Here is a 15749-nt window from a genome sequence, read left to right as displayed (position 1 = left end):
GAAACTAGAAATGTGGGCCAGTGAACTGACAAAAAATCATTTGAATCCGTTAAGAATTCGCTGAGCGGTGAGGGTTTGAGTATTTTTGCTTTCACTTAGGCCTATACGGGTTAAATGGTATAGTACTAAATTCGGGTTTTTCATCTACTTATAGGTATTCTACGAAACAGCTCGAAGATTTATTATTATGCTTTCTGATTATGACTGCAAGATAGTTGAAATTAATATGATGGATCAATGAATGAGTTATGTGCATGTAATCGTTTCGATTTTTATGCATCCAAATCTCAAATGTTGTTAAGGCTAAGTAGCCCGTCATTTGTTTTGGCTACAATGATGACTTTTCAGCTTGCAGTGATGAAACTCAGTCTTGATAGTTTATGTTTATATTGACTTGAAAAAGTATCACAGTACGCGCTCACATGCATAAAGTATACTGATACTTTTTGAGCTGTGTCAGTGCAAAACCAACTGATTTTCTTTGATTCGAATTCGTGTGTTGAATTAGCAACAATTATCAACGACGCGTACAAATTTCAATGACAGCCTACTTCGCCTTAAACCTAAAGTTTTCAAGTGCATAAATCAGAGAACCAGATGTCGGTTCAAGCTGAAAACTTGATCGATTAGCCACCCGCTGGTGGTAACCAATCGTTCAAATTCTCAGCTTGAACTGCTATCAAGTTCTCTAGATTATATATAGAGCTTTTGAAAATGTCATAATTGGCTTCATTGCATCTTCACCTTAAATTTGTTTGGTGTTCTGTAGAAATGGGCAGAATGATCCAACAATTGGAGTGAATAGTATGTCTCACTCACAAAAGTGAGTCAACTCTTTTGATCGATTCAGTGACTCATTTTGTAAAACTTAAAATGAATCATGTAGGTATACCTCGAACAAGGAACAAAAAAAGTAAATGTTTTTGAATGAGAACAAATTTTACATAGCCACTTGAATTATTTTTACGTGCTTAGTGTACTTGACTATGATAAGTTCAACTCCCTAAATATAACATTTATTTTTTTTACTTTTACCAAAAATTGCAGAGCTAGTGAATCGTGGCCATTTTAAGTTTATATGGAAATTACTATAAAAAAGTCCAGCCTTTCGTGTTTAGCCCTACTTACTTATTCCTATGCGTCATAATATTATAGGGAAAAGTAAACAAACTCTTCTATAGTGACATTTTCTCAGTTACAACTTTACAGACAACCACGTTTCGGTAGGACGGTAGGATAAATTTCCATTCATAGTTACCCACTTTTTACATGTTGCATAGTCCTGGCTACTATGTTCTACAGCAAAAATACACAAAATTGCTCTTCCAGTGATTGAATTACCATCTCAGCATGTTTTAGGCTTTGACATCAATAATAACTATCGATAATATAATTATCCAGTGATTTAATCAAAATGCGGTCTTCGGCAAAGTTATACTTTTCACTTGAAAAGAGTTTGTTTACTTTGCCCTAGAATATTAAGGCAAAAAGTTACTTGACTAAAGATAAAGGGTTGGTCTTTCCCATAGTAATTTCCATATGGTCGGTGTTCAGACAAGCTGAACCAAGTGCTTTTTAATGGTGCTAGCAAAACATACCCCAGGCATTTGAAATGTAGAAATACTAGCATAATTGCTGCAATAATGCTTATTATCTATGCTGTATCATCGGAAAAATCAAATTTAATGGAGTCTGCAACGTATCTTTAGAACGTTAAAATATCATCTTGTCCAGGCTGTCTGAACACAGCACCGACCATTTAAACCTTCAATGTCGCGTGTACAGTCAAATTTTGAATCCTTGTCAACTTTGAGAGGATGATGTTCACCATGATTGACATCGGTTAAGCATAAGGAAGCCAAGAATTCGAAATTTTCATCAGTCTTATGACCATACGTTAGGGTAACCCAAACAAGGAAAAACTCTAATGCTTGGCAGACTCAATATTATCATATAAGAATTATTTAAAATGTGTTCATCGATATTAGTCGAAAGCCAAACTTCGAAACGTTAAAAGGCAAAACTTCAAGAGAATGATGTAGGTTCATTCCCTAACTTCTTTGGAAGAATGATTCTCTTCTTTAAATTGTGAACGTTATTCATAGCCAATTTTTAATGCACACAATATGAAAAAAGAATTCTGAAAAACATTTCCAAACTCTATTGAAAATCAACTACTTTCGATGTTTTGTCCTTTCGATTTTTGGTCCCTTTACATGTTTTGGGATTTGACGTTTTGTTTTTCTACAAATTGTTTCCAAAGTCTATACAGTAAGGATGAACGCCATAAAGATGGATATAATCTTGAATGAAATATAATAATTACAAATCAACGGCACAGCACATTGGTCCCAAAGCCACATCTAGGAAAACAACATGTTTGTGCCCAAATCTTCAATTTTAGATGTATTATGTCTTCGTGAAAGTTTCTCCATATTGTTTAGACATTTTTTCTTCGGTGATGTGAAATTAGGGAGGCCCACATGGTTTACGAGATCAGAATAAAACTTTTTTGTTGACGCATTTAGGCCTATACAATGTTCTACAATATTTAAGAACAATCGGTTTGGAGCAACTTTGTCGAATTCCTTTATCTCTTATGATTCGCGAGTTATGATTTTTTCAACAAATAAGTTAGGGTGAACCTGAAAAATCAGTTTTTTCTTGATAACTTTTTATACCACAAGTTTCTCGCAAAAACTTTGTTCCTAGCACTTTTGATTGGGCAACTTTACTGAAAAAACTGTTGCTCTATCTATGGTTACAAGATTATCAGTTTCTTTTTTCGAAAAAAAAGTACCGTAAAACGGGGTAACTTTGATAATGCGGGTAACTTTGATAGTGCGTAACCCACCCCATACTAAATGAAATATCATAATTTCTGTTAATCAGTTAAGCAAAACGAATGCAAAACTAAAGAATATTAGTATGACACTTCATGTAGGAGCGGTTTTCATTTGAATCAAGAACATTTTAGGCTTTTTATACGAATTTAAAAAATTTACACAATTTTAGCATATTCAAAACGCTTACAAACAATTTGTTCTACGAGCACTATTTGGTGTAGTTTTGAATAGTTGACCACTTATCTTTGATAGCCTAGTTATCATAGAACCGTAAAACGGGGTAACTTTGATAGTTTTTTCGAAGAAAACTTGTCAATTCTGACCTATTATGGACATTGTGTGTTATTATTTGGTTAGTTCGGGTAACACTTCAACGCCGATAGAATCGGTCGATGGAAGAAGAAGCATGAGCAGTAACTTTTGCTCCCCAAACAAATATTCCGGTCGAACGTTAAGTCCACGCATGATCCACTAAGATTGGTTGATTTAGTGGGTTCCGATGCCAGTTTGAGGTTTACGTACTTCTCCATGAAGTCCGCGAGCTCCATGTTCTCCTCTTTGCTAAAATCGATGTTAAAGTTGCCAGTCCGATGTTTGGCATCATCTCCTTTTGATACTCGAAGCAGTTCCGCACCATGAAGAACTTCTTCTGCTTCGTCGTGGTATCCGGGGAAATGTAGAGGCAAATCTGCGATTCCAGAGCTCGGCCGTAGCGAGTAGCCTAACTGATCGGTTTGTTTGAGGATACCAACCTGTGCGCGATCCACGCCAAACGTGTCAGCGTCAGCCGAAGGACATCCAGCAGACGCGTCGGCGTCGTATCCGTGGAGAACGTGCTTAAATTGTATTGCAGCACAATTTCAAACACAACCACCCTTTTCAGGGTCACCACAATGCAATCGAAGTAAAAGAGTTACAACTAGAGTTACTGTGCACGTGCTGTAGCCTTAGGTGCAGGGGGCTCATTGCTTGCTAGCGCACGGGTGCGCTGTACATTGTGAGACCTTTTTCGATGCGCCTCATTTTTCTTGAGATGTGTCTCAATGCGGTCTCATGCGCTCCGTCACATGTGCTGTTTAAAATTCAGCGCAATAATTGAAATGCTGACAAAATTTTCAACGAGGATCGAAATCGTTACTCTCAAATCGCGAGTCTACGACCATATCATGTAGACCATCTAGACACCTGCATGATGAGGCGAAAATAGTTGTAGACGCTCTTCGTTACTAAGCAGTTGTTTCACAACTTGGATACCGATGGTGAGCCATAGCGCCGAGCAGCGCATGAGACGAGTCTCCACGGGAGCATGCGCGCCATGCACGCGCTTTTAGAATTTTCGTGAGCCTCCGGCTAGCGCAGCACACTAGGATTCCGATGAGCTGAGAGACGGTTTGGTTGGAGGCTCGTCAGTACATTTATGTGCTCCTGAGAAATATGTAACTCTAGTTACAACCAGAGACATTTCATCTATTACTATTAAGGGATGGTACACAAATTATGTCACGCTAAATTTTGACTTTTTCGATCGCCCCCCCCCCTTTGTCACGTTTTTTGTATAAGTCCTTCAAACGTTTTTTAATGCTTGCCACGCTTGGCTTGCCCCCCCCCCCCTTGGAGCGTGACGTAATTTGTGCATGACCCCTAATTGATTAACTAATTAATTTGTTTATTGATCAATTATATTTTTGGATGATTGGTTTTCAACGGAGATAAATGGCAAACAAAGTTTTACCTAGGTTCCTATCGCTGGGGTCGGGCGGCGGTAGCATTTTTGCAGTCTTCTCTGTGTGCATTTACAGGTAGGCAATGATGACGACAACGGCATTATTCAAAGTAAGTAAAGTTTGTAAGGATGCTTAAAATATATCCCCGAGCCCGATTACATCTTCTAAACTCGTACCAATTAGCTCATACGGTTGAAATAATTCAATTTCTGTTAGATATCAGGTATTTCCTTATGAAATTGCCTACATTTAGGCGTTTTCATAGAAATTCTTGAAATTAACTATTCTATTAACAAGCATATTCGAATTCAGGGAGCTCATATTCATTATGTAGAGTCGTTTTAAAAACTAACAATAATCACATTGACAAGTGATCAATATTACCCCGAAATGGGACTCCCTAATTTTTAATTTAAAGGCTGATTTTTAGCACAAAACACATTTGTTAGAAAAATTTGGCACATAAGCCAAAGAGGCTGACCGTCGTACTTGTTTTCCTGCATTCAGTTGTTTGGCATTTTCAATTATTGAAAACAGACAAGAAAAACGTAAGAAAACGTAAAAACCTTATAACAGCAAGGAAAATGTGCTTTTCTATGACAAATAAGAAATGCCTCGCTATTTACCAATTTTTCAATAGTGTAGTCATGAAAATCAATAGTTTAATCTAAGTCAAAATCTAACTACTTTTCGTGACGCGAGCGATTTTTCCTTTTTCGAAATTGTACCACAGTATGTTGCCGTAAGACGTTTTCCAACGTCAAAAAACCACATGTGTGTGTATCTCTAATAAAATCTGATTAAAAACAGATTAAAAAATTTACTGGATATATGTAATTTAAAAGTCTTTCTTTAGAAATTTGGTTGTCACTTCCCACGTAGGAGATTTCAATCGATTCTTTTCTAGGTTGATAGTTTGTCCAAATATTTCTCAGTTCCGATTGGCCTATTATCAACATATATGTTTGACAACACAACGCGTCGGAAATTTATCGTAGTAGGGAATTTTATTACTTTGTCATTTATTCATCATAATTTTACACGATTTCAATTACTTGTGAACTTTTGCTCGCACTTCCTCACGCCATATGCGATTTACTGCGATGAAGGTATCTGGGTTTGATTTCCGGATGATACAGGATATTTCCGTAATGGGAATTTCCTTGACTTCCCACTGCATAAAGTTTCTTTTTGTGGTAGACATGTTAGACGAATGCAAAATTGGAAACTCTAAAAAAAAGCTCTAAAAGGCGAACATACTGCCAACAAAAAAGAGGAGAAAAAACACGCCTTCTTTCCAAAGTAGCATATTAACAATTGGATTTATTTCAAAGCGATTATCATTATCAAAATATACTTCATAACGTTGCATTTTTCATAGAAAATTACTTTATATTTTTAGGTAAGTTGACTAAGTTTACAACATGGATAGCTGACAGTGCTCCTTTTTCTTTTTGACGTTACGTCGTCGCTGGGACAAAGCCTCCATTTCAGCTTAATTTTCTATGAGTGCTCTCTCAGTTATTAACTGGAAGTATTCTTTGTTGCCATTTTTGTATAATCGTATAATCGTGTGGCAGGCACAAACTACATTAAACATTAAAGCGCAAGAATCGTTATTCCAAAAATATTGATTTTGTCTGATCTTTTCACTCGTTACGGATAAATGAATTTTATATAGTTGACCACAAAAATTAATTTGAAAATAAAAATATAAAAATACGGCTTTTAATTTTGTGGATGTATTTTAGTGGAGAATTTGCCAATCCTTAAGCTGAAGATGAATCAAAGCCAAACCTCAAATTTTCAAGAGTACAAATCTGAAGAACCAAACATTCGATTTAGCTGAAAACTTAATCGATTGGTCACTAGCTGGTGGTGACCAATCGATAATGTTTACAGCTCAAACGGGTGATCGGTTCTCCAGATTTGTGCTTTGGAAAATTTGAGGGTTGGCTTAGATTAGCCGGCCTTCCGGGGCAATCTTGAAATTTCTCCATATTTTTAAATTGAAATCTTTTTTTACATCAAATTAGCATGGAAGCAATATACATATTGCCTGTTGGAAGTATATTGGGCATTGAGATGGGCAATTTCAATTGACAGATATAACATATCACATTATATGCTGAAAGCATTAAACGATATTATTTAGAAAGTCGATTCTTCTGTATTTTATTCCATGTTTTTGATTGTCAAATATTATGAAAAATTAGTGTATTTTGAATCATTGTTGCATAAATAACAATGATAATGGGGCCCAAATTGTTGTAGCGTTAAACGCGCAAGAGCATGCTAGTGGTCGTAATTCGAATCCCACCGGCCAAGAATCTTTCCGCCAAAGAAAATTTTCGCAACTTCCTAGGGTATAGATAACTTCGTACCCGCCACACATGCAAAAATGGTCAATTTCCAAAGAAAGCTCTCAGTTAATAATTGTGGAAGTGCTCATAACTTAAAAAGCAGGCTCCGTTCCAGTTGGGACGTAACGCCAGAAAGAAGAAGAAGAAAATAAATAAAATTGTTCGAAACTAGGAGACAAGCCAAGTAAGATTAAAATCATATTTTCCTTATGTGATGTAAAGTGTGATCATCAAAATATGATTTTTTTTATCTTGCTTGTATATTTCAAATCATGGTAAGAGTGCGGCGCTAAAAATAAAATCTCTCACTGTTGCTCGTAGGCACGCTTAGGAGAATCGAATTGGGCATCTAAGAGAGCCGAAGGAGATATAGAGTTGTGAAGGAGAATGTGGGGTCTTGAAGGACTTTGGTTTCAGGTTGGCCGACGGCACTGCAGGTTCGTTACTCATTCTGTGGCGTAGTTGGTCTAGCGCCCAGTCTATCGTATTGGGAGTCGTATTTTTTTAATGTCCAAAAGCAATGATTACTCAATTCAAATGTTAGGTGACACGTCGATTTTCCCGAGCGCTAGTCTCCGAGTGAACCTCTTCTCGCCGAATACCACTAGGATCGTTTTCCAGATTAGTGATTCGTAAAATACGGGCAAGGGCACAGGAAGACCGCGGGACCGCTTTGCCTAAGGTTATGGGAATTATTTACCAAAATATGTTTTTTTTTTGTCATCTTTTCTAAATGTTTCATCAGGTGTGCCACAAGGTTCTGTTCCAGGTTCATTTTTATTCAGCTTATACATTAATGATCTACCCAAGATTATCAAACACTGTCAAGATCATTTGTTCGCATACGACGTCCAGCTTTATTTAAATTTTCACAAATCCGATCTTAGTATGATCGCAAACAAAATCATTGAGGATTTAGAATCTATCAGAGCGTGGTCGGAGAGAAATTTACTTAAACTTAATGCGAAGTAATAGAAGATTTTTGCTTTCAGTCACGAGTTAAGCGTAGATTATTTTAAATCAATGCCAACAACTGGATCAAAACGATGGCAATGGTTTAAAATAATCTATGCCTAATTCGTGACTGGAAGCCGACTGATTTCCTGTAACTTTTACGTCGAATATCTCGAAACTAAAACAGGTAACGAATCGATTGGATTTGTAGAACGTAGCTTAGTTTTTACTGTTCGAAACAACTTTGAATGGGATAGTAATGTGTTAGGTCAACGCGTGAAATTTACGATTCATCTATACATCTCTATATCAAAGCTAGTTTATTAAGCACAAACGAAAGCTGAAACTATTTGAAACATTCAAGTTATTTTTTTTATGTGATTTTCTTTTTTTTTTTGTTAATGTGACTTAAAACACTCTAGAGCAATTGAAAGTTGCGTCAAATTCATGTGTTCGTTTTGTCTATCATCTCAAACGCCAAGATCATGTTACACATCTGCTACATAAATTGTAAGGCAACTCGTTTTCTAGTTTCTTTAAAACACGTCTTTCATTACATATAATAACTATAACGAACCAGCCCTCTTACCTGTTCTCTAAGCTACAACCGTTTTGCAGCAATATAATAAGAAATTACACTGCGGAACACGTTTTTGTCTCCAGCATCAAAATACCTCTGTTTACTTAATAAAGGGTTGCTGAATTCATTGCCGTTTACAGAAATATCATAGCACGTCTAGTTTTTGAGATATTGGTTGTTGAAAATGCGAAAATTGACTATTTCAGCCACCTTGCATGCAAGTTTTCCAGCTTGTAAGGCAATTTATTTACTTAATTTGCCACAGAATTCAAACTTTATGTGTATAACAATACTTATCATCAAAGTTTGTAATACTTTTGAACCGAAAAAGTTATTTTTTGATGGTTTAGAAAAGTATTGTATTTTGCCTAGAGTTACTGTGCACGTGCTGTAGCCTTAGGTGCAGGAGCCTCATTGCTTGTAAGCGCACGGGAGCGCTGTACATCGTGAGACCTTTTTTGGTGCTCCTCATTTTTCTTGAGATGTGTCTCACTGTGGTCTCATGCGCTCCGTCACATGTGCTGTTTAAAATTCAGCGCAATAATTGAAGTGATTACAAAAGTTTTCAACGAGGATCGAAATTGTAACTTTTGAATCGCGAGTCTTCGATCATATCATGTAGGCCATCTAGACACCTGCATGATGAGGCGAAGATAGCTGTAGAGGCTCTTCGTTACTAAGCAGTTGTTTCACAACTTGGATACCGATGGCGAGCCATAGCGCCGAGCAGCGCATGTGACGAGTCTCCCCGAGAGCACATCACCTAGCGCGCGCTTTTAGAATTTTCGTGAGCCTCCATCTAGCGCAGCACACTAGGATTCCGATGAGCTGAGAGACGGTTTAGTTGGAGGCTCGTCAGTACATTTATGTGCTCCTGAGAAATATGTAACTCTACATATAAGAGAAACGAAGAATTTAGTATGGAGACTACAAGTATATTGAAAAAATCGGTTTAATCTAAATTTAATCGTGCATTTTCAATCAAAATACATCTAAAATGAAAGTTTAAGTCCTCTTTTGTATGCTAGATGGATAAGATGACAAAAAAGTTTGATAAAATATACTTTAAATTTTAGGTAAACATCGATAAAATCAATGTTTTATACAACTTTGGCGACCTGTAGCTAAAAATTGTGACGTGCTGGGAAATTTCTGAGAACGGCATCAGAATCAGCAACCCCAAATCTACTAGAGACACATAATTTGATCCTTGAGACACGCAAAAATGTCATTTTTGTTGCGCTGTGTTATTTAATTCCTGCACATCTCACTACTTTATACGCAGGCTATTTTTTTTGGTAAGACGTGTCATTATATGGAATTCTCTGTCTAATGTCACTAGAGAGTTTAATTCAATGTTAAAATTCAAGAAGCTATGCAAGATTCACTAGTTGTTAGTGATATAGGTTATTACCATTATATGGTAGAAAATGGTTTGCATATTCAAGAAAAAAAAAACCTTTGTAGCATTCAAAAGATGTAAATCTTATGCAGCGTGTGTGATAAAGATAATAATAATAATAATCTATCAACCTGAACCAATATAAGGAGAATGTGACTACAGAAGGACCACCGGAATAGAGAAGCTTCGTGTGCGTCTTATTTTTAACACTAGCTACACTAAGTTCACGTAGGAAACTGATTTTTTTATCCAAATTTCTGTTCGAACTTCTAAGATATATACATAACAACTATCTCAAAAACGTGAGTGGTATTATTGCTAGCTTTGATACATTATGTCACGAATTATTGAAACAATGTTTTGCTTTGTGCTGTAATATTACATGATATTCGCAACGAATACTATGTGTAGTGTTTTGAATGGAATATCCATTTCCATATGGATTTAAATTTAAAGGTTTATCTTTGTAATAAAACAAAAATTCACCGTACACTTAAGAGCGCCTTACGAACATATCCCTTTAATGACAATGAGTACGATTCAAAAAATTCTGTCGCAGCAAATAACGATATTTTTTTCTGTGTAGTGAACGAAATTATTGTCCGACGACAATAGATGAAAAAACAATTCTATCGGCATTCTTCTTTTTTCATACACTTTCTTAACCTTTGTAGGCTTCGTGGCCGAGTGGTTAGTGTTGTCAGGCAGTAAACGCATCGTGTCATTGGGTGAGGGTTCGATTCTTGCTGCAGCTATTGAAACTTTCGTTAGGAATGTTTCGCAGCTGTGCTACTGGAACATGCTTGTCTGTTGTCTAGTGTTAAGTTACAGCCTGTGCAGCTAAATGGCTGAAGACGATGTCCGTGTCTTTTTAAACGTATGGAAAAACATCTAATCATTACTCAAAAAAATATCTCATTTAGGTCTGGTCTGTTTCAATAATTCACTTTTTTCAAGTCAATTTTTGAAGCACAGACAAAACATAGATCTATCTAAATTGTATTATTAATGTACTATTTGCTGATTACGTTAACTCATTAAGATGAATAGAAACATTCTTCTTCAGCTCGCGCAGCTTTTCAGCATGACCAAGCTGAGGGTCGTGGGTTCGAATCCCACCAGTTGAGGATCTTTTCGGGTTGTAAATTTTCTCGACTTCCCAGAGCATAGAGTATCTTCGTACCTGCCACACGATATACACATGCAAAAATGGCCATTGACTATTATTGCATGTGTATATGATTATTGACTAAAGGATATTGATTGATACGTTAACATCACATCGTCCATGATATTATAAGCATATTTTAGCTGTTTTTCCTTGCATGTATCACTAATGGAATGTTTACCTTACCACCTTATTAATCATGTTTCAATTTAATGCACTGTGGCCTCGTACCATGGTTGAATTTATTAGCACTTCGAAAGTATTATTTGGAAAGTGGCTTTCATAGTATCTACCAAATCCGATTTCACTTATGACTATAGAATTAAACAGCATTTGTACTGGAGCGGCTGGAATCATTTGCTCCGCTACTAATTTCGCCACGTGTCGGTTGCAGGGCGGAAGCTAATTGATTTCGCCGTAACTCACCAATACAATTTCATATGTTGAGATACATTCGTATGCACCGGAACAACCGTCAATATTGCACTTAATGAGTAACAGAATCGTTTCAGCGCAACTCTCAGCTTCCAATAATTCGTTGTGCACAGAAGTGCGTACCAGGGCACAGTGGCCTTAAGCTGTACAATAAATTTAGATATTTATGGTGCAGAGCTACTTGGGCACTTCGATGATTCACTTTGGCATGGAGGGTTTTTCTCGACCGAATCGTCTGAAACTTTGCAAAATAAAGCGTTTTAATGCGACGCATATTGTGGCCAAATATGAGCTTGGTAGCTTTCAAAAAACCCCACTGCCGAAGTGAATCAAAAGTGCCAAGAATAGGATCCGGCTCCTTATTTATTAAGTTTATTTCTTCGCTCAATTCTTCTCTTTTTCATACCCCATATTGAAAAGTTAAGGCAAAAATTCAGCAAAAATATATATGGAGCTTTGTTTTAAAACTATTTTGAAAGATATCGTTGTACAAATTTTATGATCTTCTTGAAGATGATTTTTTATGGGGAACCTATGAATTCACTACAGAAAAAAATCAGGTTATTTGTAGTTTGTCATTAAAATTTCAATCAATTTGAGCACTCAGTAGGTGAGAGACAGATCCCCACACTTGGGCATTTTGTATAGGAAATTATCATTTGCTTACTAGCTACCACATGCTGTATAACAGCATGTGCGTAGCTGTAATAGAACATCTATAAAACCATACGAATGCCATTTTTTTCATTTTCATCAATTGCTTTTCAAATCATGTTTTGTCAATAGGTTAAGTTTTTCGAACAATTTGCGTGAAATTTGTATTTTTAATAGACTCCATGGAAAAGGAGTACGACCACTGTGATCGGGTAGAAACATGAAAATCGAATCGAATATGCCAACTACAGAACAGACCATCTCAACCGGCACATTGGGGGGCGGTGGAGGTGGGTGTCGATTCGATTGGGACTGCCGAAGGACTTGGCCGCGGTTGTTGGTCAGGGAAAATGTGCGTCGTCGTCTGTTTGGCTATCGACGGCTTCGGAACCGTTCCGTTGCGCAATTTGTGCGCAGCAGAAAATGCAATAATTGGAAATCATTTGTTTTAATTGAAAACTCTTGTCGTTCTGGCATACGCTGTTGATTCTGGGTTCGATAATCGTTTGCTGGAACCGGTAGTGAGTGGACAACCGGAAGGGGCATATTCTTGACCACTGAGATTGGGCTTCGTGCAGCGGACAACAATTTCCACTCTGCTCACAGACCGTTTGATTATATCGCCGAAAGGTTGATTGAGTACTATTTGATTTCTGCTGAATTTAATTAATAATCGTGTTCTATAAGTTGATTTCATTGGATTGCTTTGGGTTGGGCTTTGAATCTGCTCATTTGATGTTATCCCAATAGTAGTTACAAAACCATGCTTGTTGACTTACCTTAGAGGGGTTATTAAAATTTAATCCAGTTGTAAGTTTATTTAGTCTGCCACGAAAATTCACACTTCGCGCTGCTACAAATGTTGTGAGCCAAATGAACCCTTTCAGAACGATTTTTTTCTGCACACATTCAACCCGTACGTCAACGTCAAGACGTTAACAAAAGTTGTTTAATAACACGACGTATGGTACATGATGTAGATTCTAGATGGTAGGTCATTTGGCATAAAGTCGTTTGGCATAAAGCCGTTTGGCATAAAGTCATTTGGCATAAAGTTGTTTGGTATAATGGTCGTTTGGCATAATGGTCGTTTGGCAAAATAGTCGTTCGGCATAATGAGTCTGAAATCAAGAATTTGTTAAGATGACATTCGTTTTTACGTTTCTTTTGAAACTTTCTAATGATATCACGCTTGTTTTAGGAGCCATGATACAGAATGATACTTTATTCAACAATCATATGCTCTTGATTAAACTACAGCAAATCAGGAAAGTTATTGTCAATAATATTTTCTTATATACCCAGAAATTATCCTTCTTTCAAATAATAATTCTTCTTTTAAGTTTCGCTATTGGAATAAATTTTTGCACTAAAGATTTTGATAGCACAAATTCACCCTTCTTTCAAACGTTCTAGTTTTTTTTTCCAAATATGATGAAACTATAATTAAAGGTATAAAAACCGTTGAATTAAAATTCAAATAAATTTCACCTTCTTTTATACATATGCTGTTCTTTGGAGCTTTGTTTTTTTTAAATATTTCATTGTTCCAAGTGACAAAAAGAGGCATTCGATAACATTGATGTGCTCAAGTTATCAGCGAATGGAGACATCGTCTACTGCAGTTACTTTGATGGGTTGTGCTACTTTTACCTGAATGTCGGTTTCCCGAATGTCGTTTCCCCGAACGCCAGTTCTCCGAATATCCCGTTTATACTGTTTTAAATTTTATTGTTTAGTAAAGCTAAATGTTAACCATTTTTATATTTTGCTGGTCTATCAAAATTTGCAAGACATGCTGTTGTAATGATAATTACCGTAATCCGGGGTAACATTGATCATTTTTTTGAATATTTCTTAAATATTACGTTTGAAAATGGAAATGATGCAAATTTTATATTTTTAAAACAAGTACTGCCACCCATAGCTCGTGACTATATACTTTATTTTGTATTTAAAAACATTTAAGCATGTTTAAAACAATGTTTTATGTGATTTTTTGATTTAGCTGATATGGGGTAACATTGATCACCTATGTAAACAACGTTCGGTAATATTGAAAATGTCGTTACTTACTAAAATCAAGGCCCCTGAAGCCGAATATGAAGGCCAAATGCTTAAAAGTCATTTAATTTTTGAGTTATTTTAAAATTAAAAACACCTCGAAACGCGGTATACGCCTAAAGGTAGGCAATTTCCTCAGGAAAATTTACATTCTTAACAGTAATTCGGTAATGTTGCCTAAATGAACATACTTATAAAAGTTTTGACAACGGAATCGTTTTCGGCGATGCCGTTTTTAGTAAGAACCGCATTTTTCTCGCTCATATCATTTACAGATCTTATGTGAGACATGAATGCTTGGTATTATCATCCTAAACCATTTAAATCATTGTTTCGAAAAGTTGCCAAATTTACACACAAGGTAAACGCAATTTTCGCAAAAATCTTCTATTTTATTAGCTAATGAATATAAGAAAGAAAAGCACCATTCATGATTTGGAAATGTTCCATCAATAAATGTTAATGAGAACTTTCAACGAGATGAGTCATTCCGATCAATGTTACCCCGCTGAACAATGATACCCCGGATTACGGTACTTTAGAACCTGCCAATATTTCACTTTTATTTTGCAAACGCATGATCGAAATATGCAGGAAAAATATTATCTCAATCACAAATTTCCCCTTCTTTCTACAATAGATGGTGTTTTTGATGTACACTTCTAAAATTAACAAATTTATATTGAATGGTTGAAAAGCTTTGCCACAAATGTTTTCTTTAAAAAAAGTGTTGTTCATTGGATTTATGCTGTGAGAAGATTTTTTTTTGCGTTAGAGCCTTAAACATTTTAAACGAAAAATGATCTGATCTCATATATAAGCTAGTTTTTCATTATGCTGCAGTAATATATTTGGAGATCTTTGGAGCTTTTTATATTTTGCAAATAAATTTTCCCTTCTTTTATCAAGTAATTTTCATCAAGTGTTACGTCCAAACTGGGACAGAGCTTGATCTGCAGCGAAATATTCTATGAGCGTTCCCTTTACGAATTACAGCGAACTTTCTTTGTCAATCTACAATATTCACATATGAACATCGCAACAAGCTCAAAGATACTCTATGTTCAGAGATGTAGAAAAATTTGGGGTGGGTAATGTCTTTTACATTACCGCGGGGTTGACGTAGAACTACGATGATTAATAATTTGATTTGGCATGTGTATGAATTTGTAAGTGTACTAGTTTTGTGTTGTTATTGATCGGATGAAGTTTTCAGAAGTTAACTCTTTTTGGACTCATTTTGGTAGTCCTAAAAGAACCATTTGTCGTTCTGTGGTTCCGAAAACCAGTGTTTGGTGTTCCAGGAATAATGCCAGATGATTGAATTTGTTTGTTTGGTCGTTGCTTCCTTGTGTTGCTTGGTTGGGTGATCGGTTTCTGGCTCCAGCTGTAGTTCGCCAAACTCCTCCAGTAGATTAGATGTTTGATAGCTCGGGTGCTTCGATCGTTAGAATCGATAGAATCGGTCCAGTGCTTTGGTTTGTAGCAATATCCATTGCATGAGCATTTAGGCTCTGTACATTGATACTCATCAATATGCAGGCTTGGCCGCTATGATC

Source organism: Aedes aegypti, chromosome 2, assembly GCF_002204515.2.
Source record: "Aedes aegypti strain LVP_AGWG chromosome 2, AaegL5.0 Primary Assembly, whole genome shotgun sequence".
NCBI lineage: Eukaryota > Metazoa > Arthropoda > Insecta > Diptera > Culicidae > Aedes > Aedes aegypti.
Note: the sequence above shows the minus strand (reverse complement) of the source record.